General features: G+C 39.9%; 1 protein-coding gene across 6 annotated transcripts in view; it reads left to right on the forward strand.

The window, feature by feature from the left end:
• Positions 1-20,531, forward strand: part of Fhod3 (formin homology 2 domain containing 3) — a 440,137-nt gene that overhangs the window by 343,196 nt on the left and 76,410 nt on the right.

Genomic DNA, 20,531 nt, shown 5'->3' on the forward strand with positions numbered 1-20,531 from the left:
GTGAAACCGTGGGGACTTGGAGCCCTGACAAGAGAACACTGGCCTCCTTTGTGCTGGAGAACTCATGGTCTTGGACACAAGGCTGGAAATTCAGAGGGAAGGAGAGAACAGACAAGACTCGATCTGTGCCAAGGTCATGGCCCATAATAGCGGCCAGGAGATGGCTGATGCCTGAGGACAGCCAGGGCCTGAAGGATGGCTCTGTGCCTGCTCTTGAGCCAGTCAGGTAACATGAGACTCCCTCGGGATCCTCCCTAGCTCCCTGTGTGGACCCTATGACTCCCTCCCATGGCCTGGAAGCTGAGAGCTGCGCAAACACAAAGTGTGCTAGCTCCAAAGATGGGAAAGCAGAGGTAGCCTGCAGGTTACAGCCCTCTGGACAGCAGGTGTCCCCAGGAGTGCTGCGTGGTGACGAGGCCAGTAGCATGTTCTTGGAGTTAGCTCTGGGACCTGTTTATTCCTCACTTAAATTTTTTTTTTTCCTAGAATAGAGTACTGTAAGTTGAAAGTTGAATGTCCACTAAAGGACCAAGTGTTAATGGTGCTCAGAATGGTAAGTCTTTAGGAGGTTGAGCTGAGAGAAAGGCCTTTAGGTCCTTGGGGACATGTTCTCTAGAAGGATTGTGGGTCCCTGGCTCCTTCCTTTCTCTCTCCCTGGATTTGTGAAGTGAGCAGTTTGGGCCTGCCACCTGATCTTTCTGTGATGTGCCATGGCCCTAAACAGTGGCACTAGAGTGCTCAGTGCCCTAGCTGTGGGCTAGGACAGTTTCCTCACCGGAAGTTAATTCCTTCAGCCAGGTTATTCTTTAGTACCTAGGTCATGTGACAGTTTCATGGTAGGGAAGAGGAGAGACACGGCCCCCATCTCACTGTCCACCATAAGTATTTTCATTCAATTATTTTGCAAGCATCAAATCTTTCTATTGCATTTTCCACATGAATTAAGTAATAATTCTAGAAAAAAAACATTTCTTGGCTTTTTGTTAATATTTAATCAGAGATTACATTTTTATGTGGGAAATGTTTGCTTCTTTTACCAATAATATTTTATTTTATTAGTTTGTTTTATTTATTTTACTTACCAAAGGGTACTTTGTCAGCCCTTTTCAGAGTAAGATTGCCAAATAAAAATTCCATAGGAAATCTGCCATGCATGTCCCAGAAAAGCCATTCCCACCACTGAGGTAACACACAGGGTCACATCAGTCTCTTTCAGTGATGTGCTCATATCTCTCATGTTCTAGTTACTGTTGTCTTTCCCCATCCCTAAGCTACCACCACCAATATGGATTCATCCACATGTTTGAATGAGTTTTCAGTTAACATGATGCTATAGTCTAGTCCCCTGGGAGATTGAGTGCTTTTGCTTAGCAGGATTATCTTGACAGTCCTTCACTTGGCCAACACATTCCCTTTCATTGCTGGCTGATTCATCCCCATCGTGACTTGCTGACTTCCCCGTTGGAGGACATCTGGGTTGTCAGTGATTTTGACGTGAGCGTTTCTGCGCATGCTTTCATTTCTCTCGGGTAATGACTAAGGTTGGAATGACTGAGCCATACAGTAGGGCATGCGTAGTGTTTCAAGAAAAATGATGCACACTGGTGTAATTCCAGCTACACAGAATGCGATGAAATGGATTTCTTCAGCTCTCTAGAGCTGTTCTTTGGGCCCTGAACCACTCCTTCCTTAAATAGTCTTTAGGATCTGCCAGTGAAGGCTTGTAACCGTGCATTTGGTTTCTCTAACAGCTGCTCACACGCTGTGAACCCATAAGGTCCTCCTCTACTTTTTCATTGTGTTTCAGTGGTTTTTGTCTTGCGGGGCCTTTTCTATTTAGTGTAATGTATCAGGTTAATGGCCCACAATTGTCTACAGTTTGCTTCTTGTTTTTGCAATGTCTGTTCCTGTTGCAGTGATGTCATTCATCTCTCTGCGTTTGGTACTGGTGGTTTATGTCCTCTTTTTGTTATCATTTTGGCTTGAGGCTTATACATTTTATCAAACTCAAAAACGTTTTTGTCTTTCTTTAAATTTTTTAAAATTGTTTATTTAAAGCGAAAAGGAATTACTCTACTTGCCCTTCTTCTTTCTTCCCGACAACCCTCCATCCTCCCTTGAACCACTCCCAGGATGTCCAGCTCCCAGCCTCTTTTTCTTTTTATTATTGCTTACATGTGTGCAACATATAGATGTTTATATGTGTGCATGTATGTATGCATGCATGCACAATTTCATATAACTATAACCTGCTGAGTCCATTTTTGTTGTTCTGTGTGTATAGTTTCAAGGCTGGCCACTCTGAATTTGGCATCCAATAAGGGGGTTCATCCCTGGGGAAGGCTAACTCTCCTTTTCCCGGTAGTCATTAGCTGTCTGTAGTTCTTTGTCTAAGGGTAGAGTCCCCCAAAGCTTTCCCCCTTTCATGTTAACGTATCTGTTTATATGCCATTGTTCCCATCTTGTTTTCATAGTCATCTCTAGGAGAGACTTTCATGGTAACCTTGTGCTTATAGCATTTCCATCTCCCTTTTCAGAGGCCATCCCTGAGCCACAGGTTCAGAGGCTGTGATGGAGATGTCTGCTGGGGTTGGGTTCTATGTGATCCACTGATCTCTGAATTGTACCCAGTTGGGGTTTTCCGTAATGATCGCCCTTTACTGTAAGAGACACTTCTCTGGTGAGGGGTGGTGGCTGCACTCATCTAGTGAAGGCTTGTGCAGGTCTAGCAAACAGGCAGTAGTAGATCCTTTTTTAAGGTCCATGGCCTCCCTGACCATGGGAAGCCGCTAGGTTTCTAGCACCTAATGTGAGTTTCCTCTTGTTGAGAGGACCTTACGTCCATTTAGACAGCTGTTTGTTGCCACCAGTATGTACGTATCGGTTACTGTACCCTTATGCATGTCTTGCCGTGCTGGCCACTGTCGTGATTCTATATATGGCTTTTGGTAGGATGGTTGTGTTTTTACAACATCATTTCTACCAATCCACGAGCAGGGATGTCTATCTCTTCAAATATGTGAAGATTTTGTTGTAGAGGTCTTTTACCTCTCTGGCAAGGTTTATTTCAAGTATTTTATTGTCCTTGATGCAAATAGAAGTTTGTCCCTTGATCTCCTTGTTAGTGTGCTTGTTGTATAGAAAGGCTATTGATTTTTAAAGTTGATTTTTGCGCCCTGCCCCTTTGAGATTGTTCATTGTCTTTAGAAGTTGTCTGGTAGAACTTTTGGATTTCCTTGTGTATATATCATCTGCAGATGGAATCATTTGACTTCCTATCCTGTTTGGATCTCTTTAATTTTCTTTTCTTGCCTCATTGCTCCAGCTAGTACTCTTAGCGCCATTTTGAAAAAGGAGTCAGGGTAGTGGACGCCTCTGTCTCATCACTAATTTTATTAGGATTGCTGCAGTGACAATTTTGGCACTGTGGTTTCTTTTAAACAAAACACAGAAATTATCAGAATATGTTTTCATTTTAATTCCAGGTGTGGGCCATGAGGCTGCTTCAGGTCTTCCACAGCAGCTGACGATGTTTTACCTCATGCTCTAGCATGGGGATGATCTCGCCAGCACCAAATAGTTTCTGTGATTGTGCAACATTTGGAATTCTGGGAACTCATCAGAGCTTACATAAACGCTAGGACCCAAGGGAGGTGGACCCAAGCGTTGGTTGGCTGCAGTTGGTCATGGTTTGTGAAGAGTAGTGCACAAAGAAGAGAAACATAAGAAGAAATTAAATATCTTGACTGCAAAGATCACAACTTGCCCTTAAGAAACTCGACACCCCTTATCAGGAGGAAGTAGTCTAACGATAACATCACCCCCCTTTCTCCTCTATCCTTTTTTCCTTACTATCCAGTCTTAGGAGGTTGAAAGTGTGGAGAAGGCTGGAGAAGGGTAGAAGAAGGACGAACCTACATAGTAGCAAGGGACCAGTTACAGTTTGCTTTGAGTTTTTCTCCATTTAGGATAACATTAGCTGTGGGTTTGCCTTATATAATGCTCATTAAGTTGATGTATGTTCCCTCTAGTCCAACTTTATAGGACTTTATCATAAAAGCATGTTGATTTTTGTTAATATTAAAATGATCATTTGATGTTTTTACCTTTAAGTTTATATGATTTACCATATTTACTTACTTATAAGTGTTGAACCAACCCTTCATTTCTAGGACTAAGACAATGTGACAGTGGTGAATGATCCTCTTTGTATGTGCTTGTAATGTTTCGCTAATATTTTATTGATGATTTTTGCATCCATGTTTATCAGGGATATCTCTTGTTTTAGCTTTCATTTTCTCTCTTTTCTATCTTTCCCTTAATTTCTACTCTGTTTTTTCTTTCTTTTTATTAATTTACATGAAATATGCCCTTTTTGTCTTGTTAGGGAATAAGGTCATTGATTTAAGACCTAACAAACATGTGTGCATTTAGCACGAGAAGTTTCCCTGTGCATGCTGTATTATGTTTCAAGTTTTTGCTCACATTTACCTTTGATTTGTTCAAAATGCTTCTAAGTTTCTTTTTTATTTTTCTCATTACCCACAGGTTATTTTAGAGTATTTTTTAAAATTATGACTATTTGTAGGTTTATAAACTTAAATTCTGTTATAATATTGAAGTTAATGAAGTTCCAGTCAAATAATTTACTTTTATCATCTTTCATTCTATTAAACTTGGTGAATTTTACCTCATTGCCCAGGCCATCTCCTCTCATAGAAAACTTTCTGTGACCACTTGCAAAGAATGTATCTCCTGACGTTGGGTGCAGTGGCCAACAAGTGTCTGTCCATGTGCTGGTATTGTTTCAGTGTTCTATAATCTTACTGATTTTTCATCCACCCGTTCCATCAATTTCTGAGAAAATAGTGACAAGATCCTATCCTATACTTTTATATTTACTTATCTCCTGAAGATTAATTTTCTTTATGTCAAAGTTCATTCATTGGTACATAAATGTTTATAATTGCTACATTCTCCTGGTGACTTGTGGTCTTTTATCATGTTGAAATGGCCTTCTTTATCCATGATAAAATATTTTAATCATTAATGCGTGTTTTCCATGCTTTCATTTGAACATAAATTATGTTTTATATTTACATGGGATTAGTATAGGCAAATTACTGAATTCCAAAAGTCTAATCTAACAATCTCTGCTTGCTAAGCAGAGTGTTTAGACCATTTATATTTAATGTGATTATTGATTAAATTGAGTTTAGGTTTATATAATTGCTGTTATATTTATTTAATCTGTTCTTTTTCCACTTAATTACCCTTGCCAATTTTTAGTGTCTATTTTTATTAGTCTGTTTTGTTTCATTTCTTGCCTTATTTGTAGTAACATTACTATTTTATGTTGACACTTTCAACATTTACAGTATTTATCTTAACTAATTGCAGTCATACAACCTTTTTTTTTTCTCGGAGCTGGGGACCAAACCCAGGGTCTTGTGCTTGCTAGGCAAGCGCTCTACCACTGAGCTAAATCCCTAACCCGTCATACAATCTTATAAGTATACTTTTGTTTTTTTCTTCTATATGCATTGTAATCCTGCAGTGCATGGCCGTTATGCTTATTTTAAATAGTTTGTTATCTTTAAATAGTGTTTAAAGAATATTTGCCTCTTTCTTTTTCTTTTTTATGTGACTCAAAGTTGCTAAGTGGCATCATTTACCTTCTGCTAGCTTTTCTTGTACTGTAAATCTAGAATTTATATTCTTTTTGTTTTATATCAGGAAAGGTCTTTTTTTTTCTTTTTCCTTGACTTTTGCTTTCAGTATATATATATATTGGCTAGGTGGGTGTATTGGTTGCTTTTCTTACTGCTGTAACAAAGTATTGGCATAAACGACTTCAAGAAGGAAAGGATTATTTGAGCTCACAGTCCATCGTGGGAGGGTGGGGTGAGTCATAGCAGCAAGAGCTTGAGGCATCTAGTCTCATTATGTCTGCAGTCAGGATGCAGAGAGAGAGGTAAATGCTGGTGCTCAGAGCACGTTCTCTTTTATGTCGTATAGGAGAGTCTAACGCACGGAACGGAATTGACCATGTTTAGACTGGGTTTTCCCTCTTAAACTCCCCCAAAGGTTTGTTTCATTGTGAATCTAAAGCTCTTCAAGTTGACAACGAAGGTTATCAATAGAGGGACTGGAGGACACTGTTCTTGGGACACTTTTCCTCCTGTTGGGCTCCCATGTCCAACTTCAATATGATTGTTTTTGCCTCATCATTTTTGTCATGTTTGGTTGTGGTCTTTTGGAAGCCTGTTCTTTTCTAATAAGAGACAGAAAGGAAGAGTGGATCCGAAGGGGAGGGTGGGTGGTGGAGCAGTAGAGGGAGGGGAAACTATAGTTAGGATACAATATGAGAAAACAAAAGCAAGAAAGGAAAGAAAAATTATCCTAAAATAAAAAAAAACAGGGAAGACCAATAACTGTACATCTCTCAGATTTTAACTAATGAGAGTTTGTAATCAAGAGATTTGATAAAAGTGCTGTGAAAACTATTATGTCATCTCTTCTTTACCTTGTCTTAGAAGCTTTTACAGAAAGGCATGGCATGTTCAATAGCAAAAAGAAAAAAATGGTAACCAATTCTTTGTCTAAAAATAAATTCGACAATCTGATTATGATACATTAAAATGATTAAATACCTAATAAAGGAAGAAATAAAACAGCCACATGGAAATTGTGTATATTTGCGTGGAAACTATTCTAGATAAATTAATCCAGAGGGCAATTTAAAGGTCAATTGCAAAGTTTACATTTCTGTAAACAGTAACTGAAACAGTGCATAGCTCTATGGACTGTGTCAGAAGCTGCAGCACCAGCTCCAAGGCTTCAGTGGGTTTCTCTGTCAAAAGAATAGTATGTTTGATCTTTACAAATTCCTGGTACCTTCCTCAGGATATATTTAGAACTGAGATTTCTGGACTAAGTATATGAGGAGGTGAGTCTTCTATTTAGTGTATTATACGTAATTACAGTTAGCTGTTTCAACTTATGTGTCCATTATCCTAAGGAATTTTCTTTTTTTTTTTTTTTTTTTTTTATGCTTAGACTTTGCTGTTTAATTTTATCAGTTTAAAGTACAGTGGAACATATTTAGAGCTTTAAAAAACAAAATTTTATATTAAATACTTTTTGAATTACAGAAAAGAAAATGATGATAGCATAAGAAGTTTTCATGTACTCCACTCCTGTTTTCTACTTTTTTTAATTGAAAATTTTATATGTGCATATAAAAGATTTTATGTAATTCATACCCTACACCCTCCCTTATCTCTTACCAGCACTTTTCTCCACTCTTCTATAGGACATATGCTCTCTTTAACACACACATGTGCATGAGCACTCACAAGCATGCATGCGCACTAAGCTTACTTAGTGAATATATGTGTGTGTGTGTGTGTGTGTGTGTGTAAGACCATCCACTAAAGCATGGAAAGCACTAGTAGCATTTCAGAGGCCAAATCCCTTAAAATAAAAACTTCCCTTCTCTTCTCCAGCAGCCATCAATCATCAGTGGTTTCTCAGCTAGGGTTGGGACTTCTTAAATCCCCCTGCCATTCATGCTAGGATATTGACTAGCTTGTTCTTCTGCAGATCTTGTTAACACCTTATAGGAGTATATGATTTTTATAGTTAATACACCAATTATTACTAATTTAATTTGTAGATTAAATTAACCAGTTAACAGATTACTAACTAAAATTCATAATTATCTATCAAGCCAGCTTAACTGAACATTCATGTTCTAGCCTACAGTCCAATACAGGACGTCATTTTTTATATCTATTATTTATCTCATCCTTAAAATCCTTTGGCTTATAGCAGTTTCTCAGACTTTCCTTGTTTTTAATGATATTGAAATTTTGTAGGAATCTTATTCAAGCTTTTGAAGAAAACAATCAAATTGGGTTTTCTGACAGATGGGGCTGTGTCTGTGAGGGCAGAAGTTAATACTTCCATGAGCCTTATTGTTTATTACTTCCGATCTTAACCTGAGGTAGAGGTAATATGGGTCAAAATAAACTTATTTTCTCTCCTATTTCTTTTTATTTTCATATGTATGGAAGGCACTAAGAACAACCGTGCTCAAGTACCAATTAGATATATGTCAGCCCTTTGAAAAATATCTACGTAAAATATTTGGAATATTCTATACAAAATTTACCCATTTTCTATTAAATTAGATTAATTTCATTATTTACCTAGTTGTTTGTGTCAACCAGAGAGACCTCATAGATATTTCTTTTGAACCTTGTTTTGGGAACATAATCTGATAGTGCTTATTTCTTGTGTTTCTCACATTATTCCTCCTTTGGCCTTGGGAACTGTGCTTGTTCATCTAAATTGTCTACTTGATCAGTTGAGAAAGCCGAGAATAACAGAGAAACACATCTTTGAGGATGTCTGTGTGGGATTTCCAGAAAGGATCATCTAAGGGGGAAATCCCACCCTGTACCCACAGAACACTGTGCAATATATGCTGACATCCTTGTGGAAAATAAGGGTAAATCCTGTTCATTCTGGAACTCTTTTGTTTCCTGGATGCCGTGAAGTCTGCTAGGATCCACCAAGCCCTGACCACCATAGTGGCCCAAATCCATTGAACTCATGATCTCCAGTGAAGTAATTCTTTTTCTCAGAGACATATCACAGCAACACACTCTTTTAACTGTTTACTTGTTTTTTCAACAAGTCTGGATTGATTTCATTGTTATTGTCATTATTGTAGTGCAGTTGCCTTCTGGTTTTGTTTGTTTGTTTGTTTTTCCTTTTTTGTATTTGGAACCCTTCCTTATTTTCTGGTATCGTAAGTTTCTTGAAAATTATCACAGTTAATATTCTTTTTTTTTTTTCTTCCTTGTGGATTTATTAACTTGAGTATTTCTTATATACATTTCGAGTGTTATTCCCTTTCCCGGTTTCCGGGCAAACATCCCCCTCCCCCCTCCCCTTCCTTATGGGTGTTCCCCTCCCAACCCTCCCACCATTGCCGCCCTCCCCCCATAGACTAGTTCACTGGGGGTTCAGTCTTAGCAGGACCCAGGGCTTCCCCTTCCACTGGTGCTCTTACTAGGATATTCATTGCTACCTATGGGGTCAGAGTCCAGGGTCAGTCCATGTATAGTCTTTAGGTAGTGGCTTAGTCCCTGGAAGCTCTGGTTGCTTGCCATTGTTGTACTTTTGGGGTCTCGAGCCCCTTCAAGCTCTTCCAGTTCTTTCTCTGATTCCTTCAATAGGGGACCTATTCTCAGTTCAGTGGTTTGCTGCTGGCATTCGCCTCTGTATTTGCTGTATTCTGGCTGTGTCTCTCAGGAGCGATCTACATCCGGCTCCTGTCGGTCTGCACTTCTTTGCTTCATCCATCTAGTCCAATTGGGTGGCTGTATATGTATGGGCCAAATGTGGGGCAGGCTCTGAATGGGTGTTCCTTCAGTCTCTGTTTTAATCTTTGCCTCTCCCTTCCCTGCCAAGGGTATTCTTTTTCCTCATTTAAAGAAGGAGTGAAGCATTCACATTTTGATCATCCGTCTTGAGTTTCGTTTGTTCTAGGGATCTAGGGTAATTCAAGCATTTGGGCTAATAGCCACTTATCAATGAGTGCATACCATGTATGTCTTTCTGTGATTGGGTTAGTTCACTCAGGATGATATTTTCCAGTTCCAACCATTTGCCTACGAATTTCATAAACTCGTTGTTTTTGATAGCTGAGTAGTATTCCATTGTGTAGATGTACCACATTTTCTGTATCCATTCCTCTGTTGAAGGGCATCTGGGTTCTTTCCATTTTCTGGCTATTATAAATAAGGCTGCGATGAACATAGTGGAGCACGTGTCTCTTTTATATGTTGAGGCATCTTTTGGGTATATGCCCAAGAGAGGTATAGCTGGATCCTCAGGCAGTTCAATGTCCAATTTTCTGAGGAACCTCCAGACTGATTTCCAGAATGGTTTTACCAGTCTGCAATCCCACCAACAATGGAGGAGTGTTCCTCTTTCTCCACAACCTCGCCAGCATCTGCTGTCACCTGAGTTTTTGATCTTAGCCAATCGCACTGGTGTGAGGTGAAATCTCAGGGTTGTTTTGATTTGCATTTCCCTTATGACTAAAGATGTTGAACATTTCTTTAGGTGTTTCTCAGCCATTCGGTATTCCTCAGCTGTGAATTCTTTGTTTAGCTCTGAACCCCATTTTTTAATAGGGTTATTTGTTTCCCTGCGGTCTAACTTCTTGAGTTCTTTGTATATTTTGGATATAAGGCCTCTATCTGTTGTAGGGTTGGTAAAGATCTTTTCCCAATCTGTTGGTTGCCGTTTTGTCCTAACCACAGTGTCCTTTGCCTTACAGAAGCTTTGCAGTTTTATGAGATCCCATTTGTCAATTCTTGATCTTAGAGCATAAGCCATTGGTGTTTTGTTCAGGAAATTTTTTCCAGTGCCCATGTGTTCCAGATGCTTCCCTAGTTTTTCTTCTATTAGTTTGAGTGTGTCTGGTTTGATGTGGAGGTCCTTGATCCACTTCGACTTAAGCTTTGTACAGGGTGATAAGCATGGATCGATCTGCATTCTTCTACATGTTGCCCTCCAGTTGAACCAGCACCATTTGCTGAAAATGCTATCTTTTTTCCATTGGATGGTTTTGGCTCCTTTGTCAAAAATCAAGTGACCATAGGTGTGTGGGTTCATTTCTGGGTCTTCAATTCTATTCCATTGGTCTATCTGTCTGTCTCTGTACCAATACCATGCAGTTTTTATCACTATTGCTCTGTAATACTGCTTGAGTTCAGGGATAGTGATTCCCCCTGAAGTCCTTTTATTGTTGAGGATAGCTTTAGCTATCCTGGGTTTTTTGTTATTCCAGATGAATTTGCAAATTGTTCTGTCTAACTCTTTGAAGAATTGGATTGGTATTTTGATGGGGATTGCATTGAATCTGTAGATTGCTTTTGGTAAAATGGCCATTTTTACTATATTAATCCTGCCAATCCATGAGCATGGGAGATCTTTCCATCTTCTGAGGTCTTCTTCAATTTCTTTCTTCAGTGTCTTGAAGTTCTTATTGTACAGATCTTTTACTTGCTTGGTTAAAGTCACACCGAGGTACTTTATATTATTTGGGTCTATTATGAAGGGTGTCGTTTCCCTAATTTCTTTCTCGGCTTGTTTCTCTTTTGTATAGAGGAAGGCAACTGATTTATTTGAGTTAATTTTATACCCAGCCACTTTGCTGAAGTTGTTTATCAGCTTTAGTAGTTCTCTGGTGGAACTTTTGGGATCACTTAAATATACTATCATATCATCTGCAAATAGTGATATTTTGACCTCTTCTTTTCCGATCTGTATCCCTTTGATCTCCTTTTGTTGTCTGATTGCTCTGGCTAGAACTTCAAGAACTATATTGAATAAGTAGGGAGAGAGTGGGCAGCCTTGTCTAGTCCCTGATTTTAGTGGGATTGCTTCAAGTTTCTCTCCATTTAGTTTAATGTTAGCAACTGGTTTGCTGTATATGGCTTTTACTATGTTTAGGTATGGGCCTTGAATTCCTATTCTTTCCAGGACTTTTATCATGAAGGGGTGTTGAATTTTGTCAAATGCTTTCTCAGCATCTAATGAAATGATCATGTGGTTCTGTTCTTTCAGTTTGTTTATATAATGGATCACGTTGATGGTTTTCCGTATATTAAACCATCCCTGCATGCCTGGGATGAAGCCTACTTGATCATGGTGGATGATTGTTTTGATGTGCTCTTGAATTCGGTTTGCCAGAATTTTATTGAGTATTTTTGTGTCGATATTCATAAGGGAAATTGGTCTGAAGTTCTCTTTCTTTGTTGTGTCTTTGTGTGGTTTAGGTATAAGAGTAATTGTAGATTCGTAGAAGGAATTCGGTAGGGCTCCATCTGTTTCAATTTTGTGGAATAGTTTGGATAATATTGGTATGAGGTCTTCTATGAAGGTTTGATAGAATTCTGCACTAAACCCATCTGGACCTGGGCTCTTTTTGGTTGGGAGACCTTTAATGACTGCTTCTATTTCCTTAGGAGTTATGGGGTTGTTTAACTGGTTTATCTGTTCCTGATTTAACTTTGATACCTGGTATCTGTCTAGGAAATTGTCCATTTCCTGGAGATTTTCAAATTTTGTTGAATATAGGTTTTTATAGTAAGATCTGATGATTTTTTGAATTTCCTCTGAATCTGTAGTTATGTCTCCCTTTTCATTTCTGATTTTGTTAATTTGGACGCACTCTCTGTGTCCTCTCGTTAGTCTGGCTAAGGGTTTATCTATCTTGTTGATTTTCTCAAAGAACCAACTTTTGGTCCTGTTGATTCTTTCTATGGTCCTTTTTGTTTCTACTTGGTTGATTTCAGCTCTGAGTTTGATTATTTCCTGCCTTCTACTCCTCCTGGGTGTATTTGCTTCTTTTTGTTCTAGAGCTTTTAGGTGTGCTGTCAAGCTGCTGACATATGCTCTTTCCTGTTTCTTTCTGCAGGCACTCAGCGCTATGAGTTTTCCTCTTAGCACAGCTTTCATTGTGTCCCATAAGTTTGAGTATGTTGTATCTTCATTTTCATTAAATTCTAAAAAGTTTTTAATTTCTTTCTTTATTTCTTCCTTGACCAGGTTATCATTGAGTAGAGCATTGTTCAATTTCCACGTTTATGTGGGCATTCTTCCCTTATTGTTATTGAAGACCAGTTTTAGGCCGTGGTGGTCCGATAGCACGCATGGGATTATTTCTATCTTTCTGTACCTGTTGAGGCCCGTTTTTTGACCGATTATATGGTCAATTTTGGAGAAAGTACCATGAGGAGCTGAGAAGAAGGTATATCCTTTTGCTTTAGGATAGAATGTTCTATAAATATCCGTTAAGTCCATTTGGCTCATGACTTCTCTTAGTCTGTCGACATCACTGTTTAATTTCTGATTCCATGATCTGTCCATTGATGAGAGTGGGGTGTTGAAATCTCCCACTATTATTGTGTGAGGTGCAATGTGTGTTTTGAGCTTTAGTAAGGTTTCTTTTACGTATGTAGGTGCCCTTGTATTTGGGGCATAGATATTTAGGATTGAGAGTTCATCTTGGTGGATTTTTCCTTTGATGAATATGAAGTGTCCTTCCTTATCTTTTTTGATGACTTTTAGTTGGAAATTGATTTTATTTGATATTAGAATGGCTACTCCAGCTTGCTTCTTCTGACCATTTGCTTGGAAAGTTGTTTTCCAGCCTTTCACTCTGAGGTAGTGTCTGTCTTTGTCTCTGAGGTGTGTTTCCTGTAGGCAGCAGAATGCGGGGTCCTCGTTGCGTATCCAGTTTGTTAATCTATGTCTTTTTATTGGGGAGTTGAGGCCATTGATATTGAGAGATATTAAGGAATAGTGATTATTGTTTCCCTTTATATTCATATTTGGATGTGAGGTTATGTTTGTGTGCTTTCATTCTCTTTGTTTTGTTGCCAAGACGATTAGTTTCTTGCTTCTTCTAGGGTATAGCTTGCCTCCTTATGTTGGGCTTTACCATTTATTATCCTTTGTAGTGCTGGATTTGTAGAAAGATATTGTGTAAATTTGGTTTTGTCATGGAATATCTTGGTTTCTCCATCAATGTTAATTGAGAGTTTTGCTGGATACAGTAACCTGGGCTGGCATTTGTGTTCTCTTAGGGTCTGTATGACATCAGTCCAGGATCTTCTGGCCTTCATAGTTTCTGGCGAGAAGTCTGGTGTGATTCTGATAGGTCTCCCTTTATATGTTACTTGACCTTTTTCCCTTACTGCTTTTAATATTCTTTCTTTATTTTGTGCGTTTGGTGTTTTGACAATTATGTGACGGGAGGTGTTTCTTTTCTGGTCCAATCTATTTGGAGTTCTGTAGGCTTCTTGTATGCCTATGGGTATCTCTTTTTTTAGGTTAGGGAAGTTTTCTTCTATGATTTTGTTGAAGATATTTACTGGTCCTTTGAGCTGGGAGTCTTCACTCTCTTCTATACCTATTATCCTTAGGTTTGATCTTCTCATTGAGTCCTGGATTTCCTGTATGTTTTGGACCAGTAGCTTTTTCCGCTTTACATTATCTTTGACAGTTGAGTCAATGATTTCTATGGAATCTTCTGCTCCTGAGATTCTCTCTTCCATCTCTTGTATTCTGTTGGTGAAGCTTGTATCTACAGCTCCTTGTCTCTTCTTTTGGTTTTCTATATCCAGGGTTGTTTCCATGTGTTCTTTCTTGATTGCTTCTATTTCCATTTTTAATTCCTTCATCTGTTTGATTGTGTTTTCCTGGAATTCTTTCAGGGATTTTTGCCATTCCTCTCTGTAGGCTTCTACTTGTTTATTAATGATTTCCTGTGTTTCCCTAAGTGTGTTCATGTCTTTCTTGAAGTCCTCCAGCATCATGATCAAATATGATTTTGAAACTAGATCTTGCTTTTCTGGTGTGTTTGGATATTCCATGTTTGTTTTGGTGGGAGAATTGGGCTCCGAGGATGGCATGCAGTCTTGGTTTCTGTTGCTTGGGTTCCTGCGCTTGCCTCTCGCCATCAGATTATCTCTAGTGTTACTTTGTTCTGCTATTTCTGACAGTGGCTAGACTGACCTATAAGCCTGTGTGTCAGGAGTGCTGTAGACCTGTTTTCCTCTCTTTCAGTCAGTTATGGGGACAGTGTGTTCTGCTTTCGGGCGTGTAGTTTTTCCTCTCTATAGGTCTTCAGCTGTTCCTGTGGGCCTGTGTCTTGAGTTCACCAGGCAGCTTTCTTGCAGCAGAGAATTTGGTCTTACCTGTGGTCCCGAGGCTCAGGTTCGCTCGTGGGGTGCTGTCCAGGGGCTCTCTGCAGCGGCAGCAACCAGGAAGACCTGTGCCGCCCCTTCCGGGAGCTTCAGTGCACCAGGGTTCCAGATGGTCTTTGGCTTTTTCCTCTGGCGTCCGAGATGTGTGTGCAGAGAGCAGTCTCTTCTGGTTTCCCAGGCTTGTCTGCCTCTCTGAAGGTTTAGCTCTCCCTCCCACGGGATTTGGGTGCAGAGAACTGTTTATCCGGTCTGTTTCTTTCAGGTTCCGGCGGTGTCTCAGGCTGGTGTCCTGCCGCTCCTGGGCCCTCCCCCACGGGAGCCCAGAGGCCTTATACAGTTTCCTCTTGGGCCAGGGATGTGGGCAGGGGTGAGCAGTGTTGGTGGTCTCTTCCGCTCTGCATCCTCAGGAGTGCCCACCTGACCAGGCGGTTGGGTCTCTCTCTCACCGGGTCTGGGAGCAGAGAGCTGCTGCGGGCCGGGATCCGCGGGTGTGGGACTTCCGGTAAACACAGACCGTGCCTCCTAGAGAAAATCCTAAGGAATTTTCTACGTCAACAAACTCATGTAAATTAGATAGTTCTTGGTGCAATTTAAAGAAAATACATTTTCTAGTTTAAATAAGCTCTTTACTGGACCCCCCAGAAGAATTTTATTGATGGCGTCTCAGCGTGTTTTCATCTCTTAGGTTGCACTCTGTCTTTTATCTCCCCTCGATTTTTAATAATAATAATTTGCCACCTTCACTGTTGCTCTTTGTGTACTGTATCTGTTTGCTCTGGCTGCCTTGAAGGTTATCTTTTTGTCATTGATTTTTTGCAATTTGAATTTGATATGTATTGATATGGCTTTCTTGGTATTTTTTGTACTTGGGAATTAGATGAAATCCTTGGGCCTGGTGCTTTATAATTCTTGTTTTTTGGGACACTTTCAGTGTCTTTTTTTTTTTTTTTCTTTCAGTTGTCCCTCCTTACAATTGGTCTAGTTACATGTCAAGTGACTTTCCAAGTTTCATTGGTACTCTGTGGTGTCTCCTTTTCCTTGATTTTTAAATATGCTGCTTGTTAAATACTGATGTCATTGTTTGTTCAAGTCCACCAATCAGTTTTCTGCAATGACACTTTATACCTCCAGCTGGGGTCATATCGATTGCATGGCTCATGGGTCTATGGGCTTTAGTTAGAATGACTGCACACACACACACACACACACACACACACACACACACACACGCATTTCTTTTCATAGATCAGCATTTTAATCAATATATCATAAATCTTACCTTGTAGAACACACGGTATTTTTTCATTCTTGGGCTTGATTGTGTAAAATACTTTTCTGAGGTCTTGTGTTTTTGGCTTTGCTAGTCTCAGCTCTATTGGGCACGATACTTTTCCCTGACTGAGTCATGACAGCTCTTAGAACTTGAATCCCTATTTTGAATGGCTTGCTTGGCAGCAGACTATTGGGTGTGGTGGTGGAGGAGTTTAGCAATAGGTAAAGATTATGGAGTGAGTTTTATTGTTCCTACATTTAGATTTCATTGAAGGCCACAACAAGTCGCCAGGTTCTTCTGATCAGACATAGAAAGAATGTTCCCATGACCCATCCTGTTTGGGTCAGCCCTAAAGCATGTAAGTAACATCTAAAATTAGTTGTTAAAAGCAACTGACTGCTCTTCCAGAGGTCCTGAGTTCAATCCCCAGCAACTACATGGTAGCTCACAACCATCTATAATGGGATCTGATGCCCTCTTCTGGTGTGTCTGACAGCTACAATGTACTCATATAAATTAATACATCTTTAAAAAAAAGAAGTAACAGCTATGTGTTACCTCCTGGTTCTCTTCCCTGGTAATATTGGCCATGCTTAGTTTGATAGAATCCAGGTTTAACTTGCTTTACTCAGGTATTATCAATCATCTGGGCTTACAACTGGCTATATCTAAATGGAGCAATTGTCTGGCTCTTGGCTGGGTGGACAGGAGACCACAGCACAATGCTGATTATATGGCTACCTCACTTGAGTCCTGCTTACACTGTGGTACTTGGGGTAACCCAAGGCTAACAGAAGGGTGAGCATCATTGTGGAAACACCATCCAATACCAGGCCTCTAAGTAATGGTTCTATTGCTGTGTTGAACAAAACAAGCCATGTGGCCAGCCTTGATTCAGTAGTTGGGGAAGTAAGTCTGTGAGCATGTAGGTGTGTAGGTGCATGTGTGTGTGAGTATATGTGGGGGCAGAAGACAACCTTGAATGTTGTTCTTCAGGAGCTTTCCGTTTTGTCTTTTTGAGACGGGTTCTCTCATTAGCTTAGAGCTTGCCATGTTGACTAGGTTGCCTGGCCAATGAGTCCCAGAAATTTGCTCTTGTCTTCTTTCTGAGTCTTGGGGTTTCAAGACCATGCCACCATGCCTGGTACATTTTAAATGGGGTTTTAAGTAAGGTCCTTGTACTTGCAAGGCTGTAACTTCACCAGCTAGCAGTCTCCCCAGCCAAAGACTGTTGTGAGAGCAAACCCAACCCCAACTCTAACCCTGTACCATTGACGTCTGTTTCTAGAAGATACTGTGCATCCATTCAAACTTACTGTGCAATAAACCGGCAAGACAGAGCTCTGCCCCGAGCTTGCAGAGGTTAGCTGGCAGACTGAGGCTGTCTCGAATGCTTTTCAACTGGTCTAGAAGCTGAAGCTAACGTTCGTATCTCCTGTTGGTCTCGGCTTTGTAGAAACACTTCCAATTGCATGTTGAGTCTGTCTGCAGAGTCTTAGATGGAGACAGTGCCAGCCCACCATCAAAAGGGGAAGACTGCTGATGACAACTGCCACCCCCACTTTAGATCGCGTCCTCTCTGTTTCTCATTCACTCAGCCCAGGGTATCAGTTGGTTCTGTTAGGAACTAAGAGACAGCCCAAACCACTTAAGGTCAGGATTAGACTGGCTGCCTCAGTGTATTGGGTAGACTGCTTTTCTATGGGAAAACAGGAGAGTCTTGGGAAAAGGTGACTATTCCTATGGCTTGGAGCAAAAGGACCTGCTTACTTCCAAATCTAAGAAAATCATTCTATCAAGTATATAATTTCAGTTCTTTCTGGAACCAATCCTTTATAACTAGCATTAGCATAATGGAAAGAATGCTGAATTCCTATGAGGAAAACAATGTCCTTCGAGTTTCTGTCCCCTCTCAAACAAAATCAAATGCCGAAGGTCAAAGAACAGGAAGAGCATAGAGAAAATACTGCTCATTGCTAATTACCATGGAGGAGATTTCGGGGTCCCTGGTAATAGTGCAAACTTCCACAAGGAGCACACTGGGATTCTTAGACGAGGTTGAGGTTCAGGAAAATACCATTGTTGTCAGGCAAACAGGAATGTAAGTGATGTTATCCTAGGGAGAAGGGAACTTTTATCTCAGGTCAGAGGATGCGTGTGAAGACCAAGGCGTGAGTCATCAGATGCTTGCCTGTGTCCCTGGAAGGAATGGAGAGGTTATGTGGATTCTGAAGCAAAGAGAAGGCAGACTGTGTAGCACATTGTAGCACAGCTTGCTTTTGAATGTTTATTTCTTAAAAATTTAGGGTGTGTGGGTGTGTATGTGTGTGTTTGGTATGAGGAAGAGTCAAAGAGTCATCTGCATTTTGTTTTTTGACTGACATTAGTATCAGCACCATATCTTGCATTGTCTGTCAGGGCCCCATTGATATATGTGTGTGTGTGTGTGTGTGTGTGTGTGTGTGTGTGTGTATCTTGGGTGATGACCTCATTACATTAGCCCACATCTCCATTGTATACCAAGCTCATGTTCACCTCTGGCTGCTGTGGATATTGAAATGGGTTTTAACATTTCATGAGACAATGCTCTGCTTTGTTCTTACTCTTGATGATGATGATGATGACGACGACGACGACGACGACGATAGACTCATTTATAAAGTTCCCAAAAAAAGTCCTTTAGAGGTGGTTATTTATATACGTATTAGCTTAAGAAAATTAAAACCTTGGCCCCATTTTATATTTCTACATATGGATTTGATGCTGAAAATATATCAAATTGTGCAATTAATGAGAATTTTTTTCAGATTTATTTCCTTACTATTTTCAACTTAATTGCATTATGACCAGGAAGAAAGATCATATGACATAGGTTCTGGTCATGCATTCATTCATTCCTATTGGTACAATTTCAGGTTTTTAATGATGTTTGTGAAAAAGTGTTTTCTCTAATGTGGGGCATCAGACTGCTGGATTATATAAATTTAGTACTTATGTTAATATCCTTAATGTTTATCAGTCATGTAAGAGATTAAAGGAATCTTTTTCCTCTTGTGCATTAATTTACCCACATATAACATTTCTAAAATTGTGAAAATAGCAGCATCACAGTGAATATAGACTCTTTACAGCACAGCATAGGCTTTTCATGGTGAAACTCAGTAAGTTGTGTCTATGCCTATGTGAGGACTCCTTAGTGTCTCCCCTGAGCTGTAAGACAGACCTCGGTTAGAAGGCTAGTGAGCCTTTTTCTTCCATTCCCCTCACCGCTTTAGGTAACTCACATTTACTAGTGAGGATGGCTTGGATCTCTTGGGAGAGTTTGTGACGTAGAACGCCGTCTTTCTCCATGTCCCCGACTGTGCAAGCGTATTATCTCTGAATTCACATATGCTTTTGTTCACTGTGCATCCTTGGGTTTAGAGACTATATCTCAGAGGATATGTATCTTATATTTGGAAGGTTCAGTTGACAAGTGAGAGCAAAAGTTGCTCACAGTGTATTTTATTTCTGAGAGGTCCAAGCTGCCTCCCCAGCTCTCCCCTTTTTAACTTTTTCCTTTAGTTACTTTGTCTTCTGAGGCCCCACCCTTCTCTATCTTACCATTTGCTGTGACCCCCATACCAGTGGCACCCACTGTGGCTTCCACTCAGTTGAGAAGGGTCCAGTTTTTACCTGAACTCTGGCCAAGAGTGAGAGCTGGCCTTTGGCATGCAGAATGTCCTTGGATGATTCTTAACACTGCAGAAAATTTCCTTAATTGGATTTGTTTTTTTAGGCCCATGTCATGTATTTTCTGCCTGTCTATCTTCTGAACACCTTGTTTTTAAGATGACATCATTATTTTTAGATGCACACAGAGAAGTTAGTATATGGAAAAATGTATAAACAGAAAAATGTTAGGCTGAAAGTCGATTCTAGTTTATCAAAGTTTTAACATAAAATTTAAATGTAATATAATGGTATCTATCTATTGTATAAATCTATGTACATACATGCAGTGTCTTTTCCTGGATTTCTATTTGTAGTGGTTCCCATGGCTGTGACTGATGATCACTTATTAGCCAAGCCTGTTGCCTGGTGTTTTACATACCAGCATGTGAAGCTGTTTGCTTGTCACCATTTACACATACGGCTTCTGAAGTAGAAAGCCTTGAGATGCCTAGTCATGTAAGCACTACATGGATGCTGGACCCCCTATCCAGACACATCAAGGAGGGATTGATTACTGCTTCCATGCTCTTCACTATCTGAATCATGTGTGTATGTGTATGTGTGTATATGTGTATGTGTACGTATACATATGTGTGTACTCATGTGTGTGTAAACACATGTATGTATACACGTGTGTGTATAGTATCCATTTGTCTGTGTAGTATGTATGTATGTACATGCATGTTTTTCTATATGTATGTTGGTGAAGTACATATACATATGCCCATGCTGATGTTGAGACTCATTCT

Source organism: Rattus norvegicus, chromosome 18, assembly GCF_021556685.1.
Source record: "Rattus norvegicus strain SHRSP/BbbUtx chromosome 18, alternate assembly SHRSP_T2T, whole genome shotgun sequence".
NCBI classification, from domain to species: Eukaryota; Metazoa; Chordata; class Mammalia; order Rodentia; family Muridae; genus Rattus; species Rattus norvegicus.